The sequence below is a fragment of the Pinus tabuliformis genome, chromosome 7 (genome assembly GCF_031772625.1).
Source record: "Pinus tabuliformis cultivar Carrire ecotype Pingquan chromosome 7, CPIR1, whole genome shotgun sequence".
Classification (NCBI taxonomy): domain Eukaryota; kingdom Viridiplantae; phylum Streptophyta; class Pinopsida; order Pinales; family Pinaceae; genus Pinus; species Pinus tabuliformis.
The window spans coordinates 1,047,447,658-1,047,468,205 of record NC_142293.1 but is presented as its reverse complement, the minus strand read 5'-3'; positions in this window follow the sequence as shown (position 1 = coordinate 1,047,468,205).

The following is a 20,548-nucleotide window of genomic DNA, read 5'->3' as shown; positions in this document are numbered from 1 at the left end:
GCCTTGGCCAATTTCCATGTTTCCTACTTGGAACAATTCTTCAATGTTCTCATCTTGCTGATTATGTTTTTCAAGGGAGGAAACCCTGGATTGCTCTACTGTTGCCCAGGCAACTTCTTCTTCTACTTCTTCTTCGTCATGCATTTCTTCGAGTGTACTCTGACTGTGAGCAGAGTGTTCCTGAGATTTTCGTTCTTCCTCTTCCTCAACACTCATATCCTTAGATGCACTCTTACTATGAGTAGAGTGTTCCTGTGATCCTTCTTCTTCTTCCTCATCACACATCTCCTCAAATGCACTCTCACTGTGAGTAGAGTGCTCCTGCGATGGTCTTGCCCCAATATCAGGGTTGAGTGGGCTGTGGGGTTGGACATACTCGTGCATATTGGCTAAAATTTGGGCCAATTCATATTCTTGCAAAGGGTTTTGCAATGGGCTTTCTCTGGGTTGTTGTGCTTCCTCCCCTTCTTTCTGACCGAATTGCTCAGTTTCCTCTTTCGGTTCCTTTTCTTCATTTTCTTCTAATTCTTTTTCATTTTCCCCTCCTTCAAGTTGTGGGGGTTGCTCATCCTCTGAGTCATGTATTTCTACAAGCTGGCTACTGTTTCCTTGGGAATTTCCCAGCATTCCTCTGCTTCTCCGCAATCTGACAGATTGTCTTCGTTTCTCCGATCTAATTGATGTGATAGCAATGTTTTTTCGCTTTGAGGCTGGTAAAGCCTGTCCCATATCTATTGAGAAAATCAATTCTTCCCAACTACTCTGCTATTGGGCAAGACCATAACTGACTATCAGCCAAATTAAACCGTGATGACTTACTACTGATTCTACATGGCGAGATTTTCTTATACTTCGGGCAGCATCATGCAATAAAAATTTAAGTATGTGGGCAAATTCACAACACATTTTTGTTTTAATACAGTTAACAGTTTGAGATGGCGTGGTCTTACCACGTCTTTTTTGTCATCACAAGTGATGTAGCTTTGAACAATTCTAGCCAATTTTGCCTAAGGCTCTCCCAGGGTTGCCGGTAGGACTCCTTTTCCTTTGACAGTGAGGTTCTGTTCTTCGTCCTGGAAGATGGTTATAGCATCTTGCAGTCTCATATTTTTCAGGGTCCATACTGGTCCAATGGTTGGTAGTCCCGACACTTCAGCAATTATCTCATCTGTTACTGCTATTTGTCTTCCCCTCACCATGGAATGATCTCCCTGCAGATTCTGCAGAAATTCTATTGCCACCTTCTCGTTAGACTGTTGTAGACAGTTAAGGTAGGAAATCCATACTGACCTTACTAATATTTCATGTGCAGCGTCAGAAACCATTAACACCTGTGGTTCGCTATGAATTGATCTGCCTCCCATTTTGTTCAAGCTTAGCACACTATTAAAAATACAAAGAGATGACAATCGAACAACAACTTGTTCAAATTTTTAACTCACTGTTAAAAAACACAGAGGTGTCAGAAATACTCAAGCGTTGAGGACAACACTTTTTTGAAGGAGAGGGGCATGTTGGGTCCCTATAATACTAGTGATTACCCCATTACTATTGTAGTTATACCCCTTATTTATATTGTTGTGCCCCTATTACCCCCATATTGTTATTTCTGTGCCCCATAGAATCCCTCTATTGTTATTTTTGTGGCTTTATATTATTATTGTTAGGTCGGCTAGATTATATTGTGACTCCTTAGACTCCTATATATAGAAAGGAGGTTTTGTCATTTGTATCATCCAAGAATTGTTCACTTATGTAATGTAAAGGAGGTTTCCCCCTTGAAGAGGCTGAATTCTAAGGCGTTGATCTATCTTTTCTATCTTTTCTTGAGCTGGTTTCATAACATTTGGTATCAGAGCTTTGGATTCTAGGGTTTCGCTGCTCCAAACAGGTCATCGTGGCATTTTCGCTATAACTTTTTTTCTGTGACGTTTCAGAAGTCGCAAAAAAAAACCATTTGAGAAGAAATTGCGTTGAACCTTGGGTCCGAATTTTAGAGCTTTTTGCGCGATATTTGCGGAGATATGATATGAGGAAGTTGGTCTTTTTGCAGACTCCTGAATTACATTCAAAACAGGTGACCTGGGGAAAATCATCATAACTTTCTCTCTGGGAATCAGATTGAAATTTCGTAAGAAGGTACAGAAAGAAGATAGACTACAGTTTCTTTTATATATTTTTCAGAACCAAAGATTGAAAATTGTACACGTGGCACTTCATACAAGTTCGCTCTTCTGGAATGGTCTATAATCAGGTCATCTTGGGAGATTGTGCATAACTCTTTCTTGGAGAATCCAATTTGGATCAGACTGGTGGCATTGGAAAGAGTACACAGAGAGCTACTACATGTCACAAATTTAGAACTAGATGATTGGAAAGTACAGAGATACATCAGAGGCAATATCAAGCTCCTACAAAGTGAAAAAAGGTGTGTAGATTTTTTTAAATTTTTGCTTAAGCTTGGTTGAAAATTTATTTTGAAGGAATTCAAAGGGCATAGTAGAGCATTATTATCGGTAACTGATGCCCCGAGGAAAGAAAATGCAAACACCTAGTAAGGAACCTGAAAGCTCTAGCATGACTCATGAAGAAGAGGAAGAAATGCTACATGATATATCAAAATTACAAGAACAAGTGCAACAAATGTCACGCTCACAAAAGTTAACAGAAGCTAAGATAAATGGCATGGAAGCTAAGATGGACAATTTGAAGATAGATTTGAACACAAATTTGAAGACAGGCATGGCAGATTTGAAGACATATTTGACAAATTTTCTACAAGAAATACTTACTAATGGTGAAAAGGTAGTAAAGGAAACTCATGATGAGAACAAAAGAAATGTTAATCATGATTCCATAGACGCTAATGTTGGATCGAAGAATCACCATATTCCAAAAATCGATATGAGGAAGTTTGATGGCAAGGATCCCGCCACATGGATATTACAGATGGAGCAATTCTTCGATCTCAATAATGTGCAAAACACACAAAAGGTACGTATGGCAACTGTATATTTGGAACCAAATCAGTTTGTATGGTATCAATGGCTTTGTTCTCGTAAACAATTTATCACTTGGGCAATTTTTACGGAAGAATTGATAGCACATTATGAGGATACAAAAAGCAACACTTTTTTTAGCCAATTGATAAGTCTCAAACAAAAGGGTTCAATAATGGAGCACATTGAGGAGTTCCAAAAATTGAACATAAGGGTAAAAGATATTCCAGAGGAGCATAGGATTGATGTGTTCATAGGGTCTTTAAAGGATAATATCCAACATGATGTTCGCCTTTGGGAACCTGATTCATTAGAGAAGGCATTCAGGTTAGCAAGAAAAATGGAAAGCAAAATTATGGCAACTAGGAAGCATACCACTCACAACTATAAAGACGGAAGTGTTGTTGCCCCTAGTCTTCCACAACCTACAAGGTTGACACCACAACAATTGGAAGAAAAAAGAGCAAAAGGGCTTTGTTACAATTGTGATAGCAAATACACAAAAGGTCATAAGTGTGCTGAGAAGAAATTATTCTACATAGATTGTGAAGAGGAAGAAGAAAAGGAGCAAGAAAGGTCAAAAGAAGAGGATATACTCCAGGAACAAAGCCTAGATGAAGAACAAATAAATCCGACCATATCTTGTAATGCATTGGCGGGAATTACCACTCCTCAAACCATCAAGATAGAAGGACAAATCAAGAAGAAAAAGGTAATAGTGTTGATTGATTCAGGAAGCACCCACAATTTTATTCATTGTAGGGTAGCAAAAGAATTGAATTGCTTCCTATATCCAGCACCAGAGTGTCAAGTGATGATTGCAAATGGAGGAACAATAAATTGCTCTGGAAAGTGCCATAATATCAAGCTATCCATGGGAGAATATGTATTGACTAGCCCAATGCTTTCCATTCCAATGGGAGGTGCTGATGTTGTACTAGGAGTCCAATGGCTACAATCCTTGGGTACAATAGCTTTTAATTTTCAAGAACTTTTCATCAAATTTTCTACGGAAGGAAAGGAAGTTGAATTAAGGGGTATTGCAGGGAAACCAGGAAAGATAATCAGCTCTAATGGCATGACAAAGCTTCTAAAAAAGGAGCAAAGAGGTGTAATTGCACAATTATGTTCGCTAGATGTTTCCACATTGGAATCATCTATTTCTCCAGATCTCCAAAAAGTCCTGGACAATCATTCCAAGGTATTTGAGACTCCCAAAGGTCTCCCACCTATGCGTGATCATGATCATGCTATTCATCTGATTCCAGGAAGTGTTCCTCCAAACATCAGGCCGTACAGATATCCCTATGTCCAAAAAAGTGAAATTGAACGTATGGTTGCAGAAATGCTAGAGGCTGGTATAATTCAACCGAGTCAAAGTTCTTTCTCAGCTCCAGTAGTATTGGTGCACAAGAAGGATGGATCATGGCGCATGTGTCCGGATTATAGGGAGCTCAACAAGCTCACTATTAAAGATAAGTTCCCCATTCCTGTCATTGATGAATTACTGGATGAATTGCATGGATCAATTTACTTCACCAAGTTGGATCTTCGTTCAGGATATCATCAAATCAGAATGAAGATTGAAGACATTCCGAAAACGGCATTTAGAACTCATGAGGGTCATTATGAATTTTTGGTCATGCCTTTTGGCCTTACCAATGCACCTTCAACATTTCAAGGTTTGATGAATTCAATTTTCAAACCATTCCTTAGAAAATTTGTGTTAGTATTTTTTGATGATATACTAATCTACAGCAAGTCTTGGAAGGATCATGTTGAACATGTTGACAGGGTGCTACAACTATTGGAGGAGAAACAATTATATGCAAAAAGATCCAAATGTTTCTTTGGAGTCCAGGAGGTGGAATATTTGGGTCATATTGTATCTCATGAAGGAGTTAAGGTAGACCCTAGCAAAATTAAAGCCATTAAGGAATGGAAAATCCCCACATCCATAAAGCATCTGCGAGGATTTCTTGGGTTGACAGGGTATTATCGCAAGTTTGTTAAGAATTATGGGAGAATAGCAGCACCTCTAACAACATTATTGAAGAAAGATTCATTTTCATGGACTCCGGAAGCAACAAAGGCCTTTGAACATCTTAAAGAGGCAATGTGCCAAGCACCGGTCTTAGCTACACCGGACTTCACAAAAACCTTTATTGTGGAATGTGATGCTTCAGGAAATGGAATTGGTGTTGTTCTAATGCAAGATGAAAGACCCATTGCTTTTGAAAGTCGTCCAATCAAGGGAAAGTTTTTAAGCAAAGCTATTTATGAGAAGGAAATGTTGGCAATACTCCATGCACTTAAGAAATGGCGACCCTACCTAATGGGAAGACACTTCAAGGTAAAAACGGATCATGATAGCCTTAAATACTTTTTAGAACAAAGATTATCCTCTGAAGAGCAACAAAAGTGGGTCACAAAGATGTTGGGTTATGACTTTGAAATCATCTACAAAAAAGGGAAGCAAAATGTGGTGGCAGATGCACTCTCAAGAAAGGATGAGGATGTGGAAGCATTGTTGTGTGCCATTTCTATTATCCAACCAGATTGGATAAACGAAGCAAGGGAGGAATGGAAGAATGACGAAGAAGTGTGGGCACTTATTCGAAAGCTACAACAAGATTCCAGTACTTCTGATACATTTAGCTGGCAAAATGATTCGTTATGGTACAAAGATCGCTTATACCTCTGTAAGAATTCCCAGCTAAAACAAAAGATTCTTATGGAATTGCACACTTCTCCCTTAGGAGGGCACTCAGGATTTTTAAAAACTTACCACAGGGTTAAGAAGGAATTTTTTTGGGATGGCCTTAAATCAGATATTCAAAAGTTTGTGGCGGAATGTTTGGTTTGCCAACAAAATAAAGTTGAAACAATTAAGACACCGGGTCTATTACAACCTTTATCCATTCCAAGCCAACGTTGGGAGGAGGTTTCAATGGATTTTATCACAGGTTTACCCAAGTCTGAGGGAAAGAGTGTCATCATGGTGGTAGTTGACAGACTTACCAAGTATGCACACTTTTGTGCATTATCACATCCATTTAAAGCCAGTACAGTTTCTACTGCATTTATGGAAACAATTCAAAAGCTACATGGAAACCCAAAGATTATTGTAAGTGACAGAGATCCCATTTTCACTGGAAATTTTTGGACAGAATTATTTTCTTGTCTTGGTACTCAGTTAGCTCATAGCTCATCTTATCATCCTCAATCTGATGGGCAAACTGAGATAGTAAACAAATGTTTGGAAGGATATCTTCGTTGCTTTGTATCTGATAAACAGACACAATGGGTCAAATGGTTGCCTCTGGCTGAATGGTGGTATAACACTTCCTTCCATACAGCAACAAAAATGACCCCATTTATGGCACTTTATGGGTATCAACCACCATCCATCACATCATATTTAAGAGAAAATTCTAAGGTTCAGGCAGTGGAACATCACATCGAACATCAACAACAAGTCCTCCAACTCTTAAAGGATAACCTCGTGTTGGCACAAAATAGAATGAAACAACAGGCAGATCAACATCGCAGTGAAAGAAGTTTTTATGTAGGTGATTGGGTATTCCTACGGCTACAACCATATAAGCAAATGTCCCTAAAGCAAGCTAAGAAGGATAATAAATTATCACCAAAGTATTATGGTCCGTACAAGGTGTTGCAAAAGATTGGTACTATGGCATACAAATTGGAGCTTCCTGCAGCTTCTCGATTGCACCCAGTTTTCCATGTTTCATGTTTAAAGAAGGTTATAGGCGACAAGCTCCCAATTCAAACAATATTGCCAGAACTTGACGAGGAAGGAAAAATTATATTGGAACCGGAAGCAGTCATAGAAACAAGAACTCGACAGCTACGAAATTGATCAATTTCAGAGTATCTTATCAAGTGGAAGAACTTATCCGCTGAAGATTCCACATGGGAGGATGAGAATTTTATGCAGAAGTATCCAGAACTACTCAAGCGTTGAGGACAACACTTTTTGAAGGAGAGGGGCATGTTGGGTCCCTATAATACTAGTGATTACCCCATTACTATTGTAGTTATACCCCTTATTTATATTGTTGTGCCCCTATTACCCCCATATTGTTATTTCTGTGCCCCATAGAATCCCTCTATTGTTATTTTTGTGGCTTTATATTATTATTGTTAGGTCGGCTGGATTATATTGTGACTCCTTAGACTCCTATATATAGAAAGGAGGTTTTGTCATTTGTATCATCCAATAATTGTTCATTTATGTAATGTAAAGGAGGTTGCCCCCTCGAAGAGGCTGAATTCTATCTTTTCTTGAGCTGGTTTCATAACAGTGTTGTTCCTTCAGAAAGGAACAACAAAAAGGTGAAAATGTTGTTCCTTTGGAAATGAACAGCAAAATGGAAAAGTGTTTTTCCTTCGAAAAGGAACAACAAAAAGGTGAAAATGTTGTTCCTTTGGAAAGGAACAACAAAATGCAAATGTGTTGTTCCTTCAAAAAGGAACAGCAAAAAGGCGGAAATGTTGTTCCTTCGGAAAGGAACAACAAAATGAAAAAGTGTTGTTCCTTTGAAAAGGAACAGCAAAATGAAAAAGTGTTGTTTCTTCGAAAAGGAACAGCAAAACGTGAAAATGTTGTTCCTTCAGAAAGGAACAACAAAAAGGCAAAAATGTTGTTCCTTCGGAAAGGAACAACAAAATGAAAAAGTGTTGTTCCTTCGAAAAGGAACAGCAAAAAGGCGGAAATGTTGTTCCTTCGAAAAGGAACAGCAAAATGCAAAAGTGTTGTTCCTTTGAAAAGGAACAACAAAAGGCGGAAATGCTATTCCTTCAGAAAGGAACAACAAAATGAAAAAGTGTTGTTCCTTCGAAAAGGAACAACGAAATGAAAAAGTGTTGTTCCCTCGAAAAGGAACAGCAAAATGTGAAAGTGTTGTTCCTTTAGAAAGGAATAGAAAAAAGGCGAAAATGTTGTTCCTTCGGAAAGGAACAAAAAAATGCAAAAGTGATGTTCCTTCGAAAAGGAACAACAAAAAGGAAGAAATGTTGTTCCTTCGGAAAGGAACAGCAAAATACAAAAGTGTTGTTCCTTGGAAAAGGAACAGAAAAACACCGGAAACGTTGTTTCTTCGAGAAGGAACAACGAAATGAAAAAAATTGTGGAAATGAAAAAGTCTGTACAGAAAGTAATTTATACAAGCAGAAAAGAAAAAGTTATGTACAAAATTTAAGAGCAATGAAATTACTTAGTGAACCAATGAGGAAGACTTGTTTTCCTCGGCAAGGATCTACATATCAGAATCTTCCCGAAGCTACTGGTAGAAGGATTCCTGAGTAAGCGGTTTATGGTACAGTGGCACTCGGTGGCCATTTTCTTTAAAAATATGTCTAGATTTGTCAATAGTAGTCAAAGTAATGGTGCCATTGTCATGCACTTTCCGGATTTCATATGGCCCAAGCCATCAAGTCTGAAGTTTTCCTCGAAAATCCTGAAACCTGGAATCGTATAGGAGTGCCCAATCTCCTTCGTGGAAGATTCTCTTTTTGATCAGGGCGTCGTACCATTTTTCTCTCTACTATTGGATGAATGCAATTTGCTGAAGAGCCGAAAGCCTAATTTCATCTAGCTCGTTAATTTGTTGTAATTAGTCTGGGCCTCATTTAAATCCAGACCGATCTCTTATGTTGTTTGTAATGTTTGTATTTTGAACTCTATTGGAAAGAGGGTTCCTTTCCAAATACTAGCTGATATGGTAAATAATCGGTGGTGTTTCTCCATGTTGTTCGGTATGCCCATAAGGCTACCGGTAATCTTGAAGCCCAATCACGCCTGTGTGATGCAATGGTTTTTGTTAATATTTCCTCTATCACTTTATTCGTGCTCTCAACTTGGCCATTTTCCTGCGGGTGATACGGAGTGGTAATTTTGTGCTAAATGTGATAATTGTTTAATGTTGTAGCAATTTTATTACCTGAAAACTGTGGTCCTCCGTCCGTGATTATGTCCCTTGGGAGGCCATATCACACAAATATTTGGAACAGGAAATGAATAACAGAGTCCTCTATAGCTCTTGGTAGTGCCTCTTCTTCAACCCATTTGGTAACATACTCTGTTTCTACTAGAATATATGTTTTCTAGTTTGATGATGGGTTGATCAAACCAACAAAATCGAGCACCCAGTGCTCAAATGGTTTGATTACCAGCTATGGGTTTAAGGGCATTTCGTTGGACTGTCCAGGGCATCCTGCTCTTTGGCAATTGTCACAGACTTGAAAAAATTTCTTAGCGTCTTTAAAGATTGTGGGCCAGTAATACCCTATTTGCATAATATCGTGACCAGTTCTTCGACCTGCGAAATGTCCACAACACTCTCTGTCATGATAGGCTTTCAGAATGTCAACTATTCCGTCTTCACGGATGTATCTTCTGATGTGCATATCTACCCCTGTATGAAATAGGTAGCCCCCAAGCCAAGAAAATCGTGTACTACATTGCACAATCTGTTTTCGTTCATTGGGGGTTAGATGCTTTGGTAATTTTCCTACCACTAAATAATTTGCAACATCATCATACCAAGGTGTTTTGACAGTAACAGCAAATAAATGTTCATCTGGAAATTGATTTTCGACTACTGTTGTGTCCACTGGCTTTGGCATTCGTGAGAGAAAATCAGCTACAGGATTCTCTTTCCCAGGTCGATCTTTTATTGTGATGTCAAATTCCTGCAATAAAATCAACGATCTTGTTACTCTACCATTTGTAATAGGTTTGTATGTTAAATATTTTATGGTAGAGTGATCTGTATATAAAACAACAGGATATCCAGTGATATAATGCCTAAATTTATTTATAGCATGTATTACAGCTCAAAATTCTTTTTCAGTAACAATATAGTTTATCTCAACAGGAGACAAATTCTTGCTGATATAAAAGATTGCATATGGTTTTTTGTCTTCTTCCTGCCCAAGGACTACTCCAATAGTTGTGTCTGAAGCATTTGATGAAATTTGAAATGGCAGGTCCCAATTTGGGCCTCTGAGCACTGGGGCTATTGACACAAGCTTTTTTAAATCCTCAAAAGCGCGGTCGCATTTATCTGTCCAAACAAAACCAACATTCCCTGTCAGTGTGTATAGTGGTGCAGCTATTTGAGAAAAATATTCTATGAATCTCCTATAATAACTTGAAAATCCAAGAAAATTGCGTACCTCTGTCTGTGTGGTAGGAGTAGGTATTAACAAAATTATTTGAATTTTGGGTGGATCTACCTGTATTCCAGCTGCTGAGATATAATGACTGAGAATGAGCCCTTTAGTCATCATCATATAGCACTTTTCATGGCTCAAGCAGAGCTTGGTATCGATACATCATTGCAACACCTTTTCCAATGTGTCTAGTGTTGGCTCAAAATCATCTCCGTATGGTATGAAATCATCCATATATAATTCAAGCCCTTCATTTATTAAATCCGAAAAGATGCTGAGGATGGCCCTTTGAAATGTGGCAGGGGCATTGCATAGGCCAAAGGGTAGGACTTTGTAGGCAAATGTTCCCCAAGAACAGGTAACAGTAGTTTTGTCCTGGTCTTCAAGGGCAATCTGAATCTAATTGTATCCACTGAAGCCATCCCAGAAAGAAAAGAATTTATTTCTTACTAATGTGTCTAATACCTTATCAATGAATGTAAGGGGAAAGTGGTCTTTCTGGGTTGATTTGTTTAATTCTCTATAATCTACACAAATCCTCCACTTTCCATTCTTCTTTGGCACCACCACTAGTGGAGAGACCCACTTGCTATCGGAGATTGGATAAATAAATTTTACATCCAAAAGTTTTTGTAATTCAACTTTCACAATATCTTTCGGTTGAGGGTTGAGTCTCCATTGGGGTTGGCGAATGGGTCTCACATCTTTTTCTGTATAAATGTGGTGCGTACATAGCTGGGGATCGATTCCCTTCATGTCGGGATAATCCCATGCAAAATCTTCCTTATATTTTCTCAGTAGTTGGACCAGCTTTTCTTCTTGTTTAGGAGTCAGGTTATTATTGATATTCAAAGTTTTTCCTAGCTCAATCTCTATACTTTTGCTGTTTGAAACAAAGGTAGTAGGTATTGTTTGATCATGGGTGTCTTTGATAGGATCTTCTTCTAGTTCATTGTCAAATGCTGCCTCTATCATGTGACATTGTACATCGGATCTAGATTTATATTGGTTAATGAAGTTGCTAATAACATCATCTTCCGTTTGATCTTTAAAATCGAGGGAATCTTCTATGGTTAATGGGGATCTAATGTTTTCTATGAGGTATGATACAGGATGTTTGTTAGTTTTTATTATTGTTATACTTGGCTGGGCTGGAGGGTATAGGGATAGATTCTTGATATTACTCCCTCTAGTTATGGTCATATTGCCTTGTCAGTAGCCAATGTAAGCATTAGTAGTCGCAAGCCAAGGTCTACCTGAAATTAATGGGTGTCCATCGAGTCAGTTTTTGGGTTGATTATCAGAAAGTCGGCAGGATATTCCTAGGAATCTACTGATACCATTACATCATGTAGTGTACCTTCTGGCCTAACTACTGATCAGTCAACTAGTTCTAATAAGGTGGAGGTTGGTTCCACTGATGTAATGCCTAGTTTTTGACAAGTGGTGGTTGTTAAAATATTAATTGCAGCCCCTAAATCAACTAGGGCATTTGAAGAGGTTTGACCATTGATTTGCACTGTCACTATTGGATTTCCTGGGTCTTCATATTTGATAGGTGCTTCTTTTCCTGATAACAGATCGGATAGGGTGCCAACTACTTGGACTGTTGGGTTATTTGTTATTCTCCTCCTTGGTTTTTTTATACATAGCTCTTTAATGGTTTTTGCATATATGGGGATATCTTGGATAGCTTGGAGGAGTAGGATCTTTATATACAAATTCTTTAGTTCTCCCAGAATATCAAAGTCAAGATGTTCTATAAGGCACGATATGATTAATCGTTCTGGGAATGGGGGAGAAGATGTGGTTGCTTGGTCATGAGTCTGTTGTCTGACCACATCTTCTTCTTGTAATGGTTGTTCTGCAGGTAACTGATTTTCAACTTGAGTATTTTTGTCTCCCTCAGTTTATATAATGCGTCTAGACCTTAATTGAAGATCGTTGCACTCCCTTAGATCGGTTTCTAGTTCTGATGTTTCGATTATTTGAACAGATTTAACCGGTCTTTTATTTGGGTTTGGGTTGGGTTTGGCTAGGAGTTGTGGTCTTAAGTTGGTCTGGGGATTTTGTTCTAGTGCATATGGCACTGGCAGTGTAGGTTGAGGGAGTGGAATGGTTCTTGATGGCTGATTTATCAGTCTTTGCCAATTTGTCTTCCAGGCTTGACTCTGCGAAGTGGGAGGGGACCATTATGTTGGATATGCATTGTTTTTCCAATATGGTGGAGCATAGGGAAAATTTGGCCAATTAGGTTGGCTTGTTTGATTCAGCCATGATGATGATGAAGGAAATGGTTGTTGTGACCAGTTTGAAAAGGAAGGTTGATTTTGCCACATTGTATTATATTGTTGAGCATGATATTGCGAAGGTTAGAAAGAAGAAGACGGATCGGAGTACATACCTAATTGTCGTGGTTGCCATTGACGGCGTTGATTAAGTAGGTACAATGGTTCTGATTCTTCTTCCGTTTCTTTGTATACTGCTTTCAAACTAGGAAGTGAGGGACAGTTCTCTCTGGAGTGATCTTTTGTACAGATAGCACAAATTTGAACTGCATCTAGTGGGCACTCTTTGTGGCTATGTTTCTTTCTGCATCTGGGGCAGAATATTGCCAGGTTTTGCTCTCCTTATGCTTATTTCTATTTTTCTTGCATAATATCGAGCTACGTTGTCGAAGTCCCCAATACATCAGTTTTGAAATTCTATAGTAAATTTATGATTCTTGCATGGGTTACTCATTCTCCAGAGATCTTGTTGTCCCTTGTGAACCTGTCATGTTTCGCTGGTTTTAGCCTTGTGTTGCCTCGCGAATTCCTAATACATAAGTCAATAATGTCAGAAAAATTTTCTTGATAAATGTCTCCTTTTCCCATAATATTTAGTGTTTCAACCCATTGTTCCTTCATGCCTTTAATTAATGTTGTTTTTAATACATTGTCAGGTAAGGGTAATGATGCATAAGGAGATATTTGAAGATTATACTAAAAACGTTCATCATATTCTTCTAGTGTCTCATTAGGTCTAGCTACCATCTGAAATATTTCATCTTTTAACTCTCTAGACCTACAATAATCATAATATTTTTTTAGGAAAGCACCTTTCACCTACTCCTAGTTGTTTATAACACCTCCACCTGACCCCATAAACCATCGTAAAGCAACCCCTTTTAATGTAGAGGGAAATAATTTCAGCTTTTGGGGATTGGTGGTATAGTCATATCCCCTGCATAGCACATCGAATTCAAACAAAAATATGTCGGGATCTTTCGATGTTAGGCCATGGAATGTAGGGATATGCTGGAGAGGAATGGTCTTCATAGGTGAATTAAATGTAGTATCTACAATGGGATATTGCAGTGTGGAGGTTTGGGGGGTTTGTTGGTTCTCGACCATTTGGTCAAATATGTGCCAATAACCTTCTGGGATTTCTAGGAGGGTATTCCTAGGTTGGCTAAAAGAAGCAAGAATGGAATTAACAGGGATGGCTTTAACAACACTTCCTTTATCTAGGATGATGAGAGTTCCTTGTTGAACTAATGTCTGGGGGGATTCAGGTTCTTCAGCTTTGTTATGGATAATTTTGACAGCACTTCCCTTATCTGGGCTGCTTAATGGCTGAACTATTCCAAGGGGAGTTCTTGGTTCTTTAGTTTCCCCTGTTTCTCCTCTTCCTTCACAGAGATTACTAAGGTTTCCTTCTTGTAATGATTTTGGGCTAGAATTCTCAATTTCTTGAAAATCTTGCTCCTCTGTTTGGTTGTGCCCCTCAGCAAAGGCTACAGATGGTGATTCTATGGCCCAAAGGGAACTAGTAGGCTGTCTAGAAGCAACTTTTCTAGGTCCTACTGAAAACTGAGATTCTTCTTTTTTAAGGATTTTGTCTATAAAGGTCGATCTGCCAAGAGTCACCAGCCCCTTAGCTTTATCAGGCTTGGGTAGTGGTTTAAGATTCTTTTTAGGCTTTTTCTGCTTAGTCATGCACACAAATCAAATACTTATTTCTACCCAAAATAATAACAAATCTGTAGGAAAGCGAGCAGGGGAGCAGGGCTGTTACATGCTCCATATGTAGGTTCTTACCTTCTGTTTTTAAAACCCAACTCTCTCCTAGCAGGTACTTACACTACTCTCTCTTCAAAAGAAACAAATGGCTACACTCTCCCCAGCAACGGTGCCAAAATGTTGAGCAGTAAAAAGGGTATTTTTAACCTCTATTTACCCTACATTAATTATCAATCCAGGTACGATTTTTTTATCTCAAGAGTGTACTCAGTCTGAGGCCGTCACTTGTTAAAGAGTAATGCTTGCAGTATAGTTCTTTACAAAAGTAAATGAATCCTGGAAACAAACTCTAAATGTAATGGCAAGAAACTTAAATTCTTTGTAACTAAATCATTTACTTAAGAAACTACAACAATCATCAATCAAGGATTCAGTAATGATAACTCTTTCCTCGGTAAACTGATGTAAAAAAATCAATCAAAGGCAAGATCTCCAATCTGGGAACTAGACAGTAGTAGTCAATGTTTGCTACAGTTGTAGATCTGTCTATTCACACCAAATCAAATACTTGAAGTGACAATTCAATTAACAGAAAAGGAACAACAACTAATCTATTGAAAAGATCGAACAACAAGGCTTAATCTATAGGAACGAATTAAGCAGCAATCTTAACCAAAAGGAATTGAACAGTAACCTTTGACTAATAAAGGGATTGAACAGTAATCTAAGGAAGGAACAGAAAACCTAAATGAGTCTACGAAATATTGAACATCAAACTCAATCAAATGTAAACAAACAACGACTATGGAATCAGTAATCTTATTCTAACATAAGGAGTATTAACCACAGTTATAAAGAAACGACAATTGCAGTTGTAATGGAACAGTAATCGAATGAACAACAATCACAATTGTAAGTAAACTGTAGCTAAATGAACAACAATATCAATCTGTAAATGAACAACAATATCTGAATTAGACAATGCAATATTGTTTCAGAATGAACAGCATAACATTTTCAATTGCACATAATAATCTTACTATCTGTTGAAGCCCCGAAAATCGTGTCTACAACAAGGGGAATACCTGCCCGATCCGGACCTTGGTTGGCATCTCCTTTTCCATTTGGTATAGCGGGTCCGACTAGGGATATGGGACAAGTTTCCCAATTTAAGTGTGTGTGTGAGAAAGATTGATATTTATGTTTCTAATAGTTTCTAAATGGAATACTTCTACTCTAATTCTAATCTAATAATAAGGAAATTATATTCTAATAAACAGAAATATGTAAATCTACACTAACCCGGGGTGTAATCTTTCCTTTATGCGATCTAAAATGATTTCAAACAACAACTGGTAATAAAGATCATTCAGCTGTTATGAGAAAAGAATTCAATAAAGATGAACCACTTCGTATAAAAAGTTAGATGAAACAGTTGTGAAAAAACATATCGCATAATGAGATATTCATACACTACACATAAATAAATAGCTATCACTTTACAAAAGTTCCAAATGATAACTCAAGCATTCATACATTAATATATAAATAACTGAACTTGAAAATCACTCTAACACAAGGCAGAAATAATTAAGAGATAGAAATACCATTTATAACTAGTCCTACTCATGAGCTTCAAGTGATAACGATTTATCTCCTCTTGATCTAACATCCACTAAGAGTACAAAAGTGCAACATCAATAGTAGATATCAAATGCAAACATCAATAAATCATGTTCCATTCATTCATCAAAACCTCCACAGAGGGTACAGAAGTGCATGTTCTAGGGATAAGTTTTTGATAAATTTCAGGACCCTTCTCTAAATGCATGAGAAGGGTTTAAATACTACTAACTAAATATAAAAATAAATTATTACAAAAATGTAGGATGCAGTTTAAATGACCTTCCTCTTTTCAGGAAAATAAAACAAAGTTAAAGCTAAAATTGAATCTAAAATTAAACTACTTCTGTATCTGGTCCTTGAAATTGCATGCATGCAACATCTGTTTGAGAAGAGTCGGCTGGCTGACTTCCGATTTTAGCTGAGCTGAGAAAACAGAATCGACAAGAGCTGGTGCCATTTTTCGGCCAAATTGATGATACACTTAAGTGTCATCCAGTGGCTATGTGGCTTTACCAAGTATGCCCAGTAATAATCCCAGTTCAACTTGGTTAACCCTTGGATTGCTTGTGCATTCTCTTGAGCCTTCTGCTTCCAATCTGTCTGTATCGTTACTTTCTTGCAATTTTTGGGGCTTGCAGGTGACTGAGCAATTAGCAGCTTTCCTTTTCTAGAAATTTTTCTCAGCGATGCGCAATTAGGCGCTAATCGCGCATCGGAAACTGCCTCTGTTTCTTGGTCCGGATTTCCTTGATGCGTTTTTCGCCTTTTGCGCTTTTTCCTTCCAGCAGATATAAAGTTCAATATTTGTAAAAATAATAATTCTGTAAGCCCTTGACCCTAAGTTTTAAACTGTTTATTTCTGATATCAACACTGTCCAGTATCCACTTGACCATGTTCGTGTATGGAAGAATTTTTGGTCTTGTTGCTACCCGGTGTAGAAATGAGCAGGCTAGCTTTGTGATAGATGCCTCAGAAGAACCATTTGAGCCCGTGGTAGTAGTAACTTCCATTACTCTGGGATTCTCCTCTTCGAGAAGATTATACATGCCTTCCCATGTAGCAATTCCTGCATCTCTGTTACAGGCCGTGTCTGTATATAAGGGCGCCATTTCCTTTTCTTCAGAGCTCAGAGCTTTGCTTTTCTTTCCCATTTTATCCTGCATATTGCTTTGTATTGGCCTCTGTTCTTCGTTCTTGCAATTCACAAGTGAAGTGAAAATGAATGACAAGGAAGGGTGATGGGAAAGTTTTAAATGCCGCAGACACATCAAGTATACCACCTTAGGTGAGATGATTTTTTCGATAAGCACGAACCCATATTCCATTAATAACTGGCAACTAACTCATTTATTAGCATTAAAGCGCATAACTAGGTGTCAGCTCATGGAAAATGCTTTTCTTGAATAACGAGCCCGAAAGATCTGCGATGAAGCGATTTTGCGATTTTCTTCGCAATATCGCAGATCGCAACATCGCAAAGTTGATCGCTCGTGACATCGCATTATCGCATTCTCACTGTATCGCTGAATCGGAATATCGCAATATCGCAGATCACAGAAAAGTTACATATGATTTTTGTTATCCTGTTTTCTATGAAATGCAATTTGTGATCGGCGTCATCGCATATCAGCAACTTAAAGTTTTTCAATGTAAGTTATGCTGAATGCGATGCGATATTTGTTTATTATCGCATATCACGATCTCGCAATATTGGAATTCGGCTTATAGGGTGGTATGTTTTCATCTTTTTGCAATGCGATTTTCCTAAGGAAAGATTTTATCTTACCTTATCATAAAACTTAGATTTCTTAGATTTTGCAAGGGGGTTTCCTAAGCTTATGATGGTAAGTTTATTCGAAAATGAGATTTAAGCACTACTTTGATTCTTTAAATTTTTTAACTAAGGGTCCCCACTTATTTAGTATTAGAAATAACACTAAATAAGAAGGGGGTTTTTGCTGGCCACAACAATTAGCGATTCACTTGGAAGAACCAGTTATCTCTGCTGCTTTTTGAATTTTCAAAAATTCCAAAATAGAAAATTTTCCAGAAAATTAAACCTTATTATAGAAAGATAAAGTACATTATACTTTAACCTGTCAATGACATTTTGTTTCAACTATTTTTCAACTTTGATTATTTGCTGCCTCAAGCTAGTCCTTGTATTTACATCAATCATTACTTGGCTTGTAAAGATAAAACAAAGTCTTCTCTGTAAACTAGTTTTAAATATGCTCATTTGTCGTAGGTAGAGTCTCTGCTGCCAGCAGGTGTTTATAGCCTCGATAGAGTTACCTGTTACCCAGCAATGATCCTGTATCCTACTTAAAGAAACCTACAATTCCCAAAGAAGAATCCACACCCACACTTATTGCTTTGATTTTCTTTTTATTCTTAAAGAGCAATGTCTTGGTTTGGTAGCCAATTCATGACACAGTCATTCACTTGATTTATAACTTTGCTGAACAAGCTAGCTAATGATGAGACCCCTTGCCTTTTAATTGCAACAATCTTGAGTCATTGCCCTGTTGTGGTATGCAGTATAGGCAAAGTCAGCAAGTTATAATATATGTGATTATGATAAGCCAGCTTGTGATGAGACCTCTCATTCTTTAAGATAAAGTGTATCCTTGGATTGTTCCTCTGAAAGTTGTGATTTCCTTAGTAGGGAGGGATTCATTGTTTCCTTAAGATAGCTCTAGACAACAATAGTAGAGTTTTTGGAAATAGCTGTTCTACAGAGAATCTTTATTTTGTTATTGATACCTTTCATTGCACTGATATAAAACAATTTCTCACTAAAGGTTGTTTTCATCAAATTTTATGAAGTTGAAACTAGTATCATATCTAGGCTAGATTTTTTAACTATATCTTTCAATAATAAAGATCAATTTTCCAAAAGATTTGTTATTTATACAAGCGAAAGATCAAAATTTGAAAGAGAATTGGTGTCTTTTTCGTAAATGCCTATTGTAACCATTCACAACCAGTTTTATTATGAAAAGAAAAACAACTACTCTACAAAATAGAAGAATAACCTTCTATGGAAAATATTTCTTGAGTATCTGACCATTAACAGGTAAAGAATCTCTTCTTCCTGTTAAATCTTGTAACATGAAGGTATACGGACCTATGACTTCTATGATCTAAAAAGGACCAAGCCACATTCTTTGAAATTTTGTATGTTTTCCCTTTTCCTCATGAGCCTTGTCCCATTTTAAAACTAAATCTCCCATCTGAAAATCTTTTCTGGATACCATATTGGAATCAAAAGAGGCTTTCACCAATGCTTGATGATGGGCGTGAGTTATCTTAGCCCGTTCTCATTGTTCTTCTATCTTAATTAATTCCAACTACCTAAGTTGTAAAGAAGAAGTTGGTACTTCATCAATGTACTGAACCAAGGCTAAAGAGGGAATTTCCAGATGTGTTGGAAGAACTACTTCTTTCCCATAAACTAAATTAAAGGGAGAAGTGCCAATAGAGGCTTTCTGCGTTATTCGATCTGCCCATAAAGTGTATATTAAATACTTATGCCAATTTTTATGATTTTGGTCAATGGTTTGCTTGATAATCCTAATTAGGTTTTTATTTGTAGACTCAGCTAACCCATTGCCCTGCGGGTAGTAATTGGCAGAATATTTAAGTTTGAAACCTCTTTTGAGTGCAAATTCAGCCATTGCATTTCCAGAAAAGTATGATGCATTATCAAACACTAAAGCGGAGGCAATCCAAACCTGGTGACTATGAACTGATCTATGAATTCAATGATATTTTCAGCGTTAGCCGTCTTGAGTGGAACTGCTTCTACCCATTTGGTAAAGTAATCTGTTGCTGTAAGGATGTATCTATGTTGTTTAGAAGAGTGAGGAACGATCTCACCTATTATGTCCAATCCCCACTGATCGAAAGGCTATTCAATGGTAACTGGTTGCAGTGGCAAGGCTGGTTTCTTTTGTCTCCCAGTAGTAGTTTGACAGACTTGACATTTCCTTACGTAGTTATGTGCGTCTTTGAATAATATGGGCCAGTAATAGCCTACGCATAAGATCTTATGAGCAGTGGTGCCTCCAGCATAGTGTCCGCCTTCTGGCCCATCGTGGAGTTCCTGCAAGACTTTTTCAGCTTCATCTTTCTCAAGACATCTAAGTAGAACAGAATCATAATTCATTCTGAAAAGAATGTCATTCACAAGTTGATATTGTTTGGATTTTAACCTCATGGCTCTTTTCTTGGTATGATCAAGATTTGGAGGAGCATATCCATTCTTTAAATAATAAATAATATCAGTGTATAATGACTCAACAACGTTTAGGCTTACCTCATACACTTGTACCTCTTCAGATGGATTTTCGAGCATTAGCGATGCTCCTGCCAGCATTTTGCAAAAGCCTTGGCCTTTTACAATACTTGCTGGTTTGATTTCAACATCATATTCCTGTAAGGCAGTAACCCAATTGGCCCTTTTCTCACCCACATCCTTCTATACTAGAAGATTTCTTACCGCTAGAAATGGTACTATGATCTTGGTATGTGTTTTGAGTAAGAAAGGTCTGAAATGTTTAATTGCTTTAAAAACATCATAAGCTTGTTTTTCTATATTTGAATAGTTCAATTCAGCACCTTGTAAATTAGAACTAAAAAAAGCAATTGGGGCTTCCGCCTTTTCTTGATTTGCTTGAGTGAGTATCGCAGCATATGATCTATCCGAGACAAAT